Here is a 3,218-nt window from a genome sequence, read left to right on the forward strand (position 1 = left end):
TTCAATGTTGATACCCTATTTTGTTTTTCGTTTTAAAATTATATAACGTTCAAATAAGTTATTTAAACCATATTCAACTATAATTTTTATAAAGTTTAAATACTTATTTTTTACTTTAGCCATGTTTTAGGTGACAAAAAGTTCAATAGGGTTCGTTGAAATTAATAAAAAGATTAAAAGGTGTTAGTAGTAATAAAAAATAAAGTTTGCATAAAACTTATAAGTTTAAACAAATACAAACACTATTTTTAAGCATGATTTATACTTCAGCGCTATGAATGAAAGAAAAATGTTTTAGATCAATAAAAAACTAATAATGTGTCGTGTTACTTAGTGATATGAAAGTGATCTACCTGGTTTGGTTTTTTAGCTAAACCTGTTTTTGAGAATGAACCCGACCGGAATAAAATAATTGAAAATATTTTGTGTGAAACAAAGCGTCTATACATTAAAAAAACAATCACTATTTATTTTTAATAAATTTTTTCCTGAAAATACAAAATAAACTATAAAGCATAAGCAAATCCATAGTATTCGATACTTTTAAGAGATTGTTGTTGATATATCGTAGTTTTATAAATCTTTTTGCGTTGCTATAGAAGTTACAAAAATGTTTAATAAATAGTTAAGTTGTGCTTTGCATAGAGGTGTTAAGAACATCATTTAAAACTCTTGTAACTGAACGTTGTAATATTGAAGCCCACTAGTCCACGCATATACATAAAAAGTTCATTTTAAACTTTACTATAATTTTTTTCCTTAATTGAATACTTAAAAGTATGTCATTGATTCATACTAATTTTGCCTACTTCATTTTATAGTGCATCAAAATGTTTTTTGTACCAGTTCAATGTTATATATTTCAATTCTTATTTTTCTTTGAATTATTATTTTTATGTAGAATAAAAGGGTTAGACAACTCCTCTAGTCCGTTAGCAAAAAATTATTTTGTAAATGTTCGACATAGACGTTCGCGGGCCGCTTTACTTTTTAAAACTGTTTTTGTATTAAATTCAAGTTCTAGCAACATAAGCAAGAAATTAGTATCACAGTTTACTTGATGTATATCATACTTAAAGTTTTTATTCAAACTTTTCATGGTTTAGTACAATATTATTTAATAAATGATAAAATCTGGCCTAGATTCTTTCCGCAAACCCTTTTTCGTCAATCCTTTTTTTACAACGGTAAATAGACCAGAAACTGTTTATCTTATTTACGTTGTCAAAAAACCTGGAACTTGACATTTTATGCTGAAAAAATCTGAAGTTTTGAACAAAAATCAATATAAACCTAGTATTCTAAACAATTTTTATATGTTAAGTAATGTAACTTTGATTTGACACAAAAATTAGATCATATTGATATTTTTTAATTGAAAACAACATTTAAAGTGGCTTTATAGTATCTTTATATTGTTTTTATACTATTTAAGACAATTTGTACCTAAAACTTAATTTTATACTAAAAATAGATCCAAAAACTTGTAGGTTAAAAAATCTGGAAGAAATTTCTCAAAAACCTTCGGCAACCCTGTTATTAGCAGGACCATAATCACAGATAAAAATTAAACAAATCAAAAAAATTTAATACGAAGTTTTACTAAGCACTAATTATTTTCTTATTTTATCTATTTTGGATCGTCATTTATAATAGTTTTTTTTCTCTTCCATGTAATATGTGTTGTATAAAAGAACTAGTAGTATTTTTTGCAGAAATGTTATCTTATTTTAGCAATTTCTTTTATACTTTACACAATTATCTAAACATTATAGTCGACTTTTGAATTAAGTTACAAGGTTTAGTCAAAAAGTGTTCAAAATTTTTACATCATTAAAGTTACATTTTATACATGATAACTTGTTGTTTTGTCTTAAACTATTTTAAACAGTTATTATAATACGGTTTTATTAAAGGTAAAAGTATAACTTAAGTTTACTTTATAACATTACACCAATCGTTGCATATAATGTAAAAAAGGTACGACTCAAATAACCGAAAAATTACTAATTTAGTTTAATACAACTGTATCTATATCAGAAGTGGAAACATACGGTTTGTTGGTATGATGCCCCTGTCAAGAAGTTTTATCCGACGCGTTACTTATAGAAAGACTTCTAAAAACTAAACAATTAAAGATTAAATAAAATAGTTAATCTTTAATTATTAATAATTTAAATAATTAATTTTAAGAAATATCTTTTCAGGAACAATTTATTTATATTATACATTTTTTTTCGATTACCTGTGATGCTTACTTCAATTTTATTTTGTTATAACTTGGAATTTATACATAAAAAGATATAAGTTTAAAAAAACGGCAGCCCTCCTGATTGTTAAATCTATCCTGTCCTGTATGTACAAATACCAGCTAAGTCTAGCCCGCCGACTAAAAATTGCTCACTAAGACAGTCACAAGTATAATATGCTGACATACAAATGGGCTGTAGTTTTTATTAACTTTTTTAAAAATTTATTCGTACAAAGTAAAAAGAATCTCTAAAAGCATATTAGTTTCGCTTCTTCTAATAACTAAAATTTTTAAGAGCTTTAATACTTTATCACATTTTATTAGCATTGTGAGAATATGTTAGCTAAATTTAAAGAACAAAATTGTGTTTTCAAGCTAATTTTAATCACACGAATTCAACAAAAAAAAACCAATCGATGTTAACTTTGTTTTATTGACTTTGAATTATATTATGGTTCTTTAAATAAACTAATTGGCTACATGTCAAATTAGACAATATTGTATCTTAAAAACCAACCATTGCATTAGTGAATTTATTAGTCAGCAACGCCTAAGTATAAAAATATAATCCACATTTTATGTACATATAAAAAATAGTAGATGTCATAAACAAGACGTTAAAAGGTATCCATGTAGTATGCGACCCAATAACCGAAAGGTTCTTCTTGCATAAGGTCCTAGGACCAAATATTTTAAACGTTTTTTTGTCGTTCAATAACTTTAATATACAGTTTTTTCAATAACTCTTGTAGAAACAAAAGCCATATTTACGTAATAATTTTTCTATAAATTTTAAAGAAAGTTATTAACAGTTCTAACTTTAGATTTTTCATAGTTAAATAAAGATTTTAAATTTGTTTAATTATGAGAGACAAAAAATTCACAAAAAGTTTTGGTTTAATGACATGGTGTACCAACAAAACTTTTTGGTTTTTGGGTCGTACATCACGGATACAATTAGATTTCA

This window comes from Thalia democratica, chromosome 2, assembly GCF_965202585.1.
Source record: "Thalia democratica chromosome 2, ktThaDemo2.hap1.1, whole genome shotgun sequence".
In the NCBI taxonomy this organism is placed as follows: Eukaryota; Metazoa; Chordata; class Thaliacea; order Salpida; family Salpidae; genus Thalia; species Thalia democratica.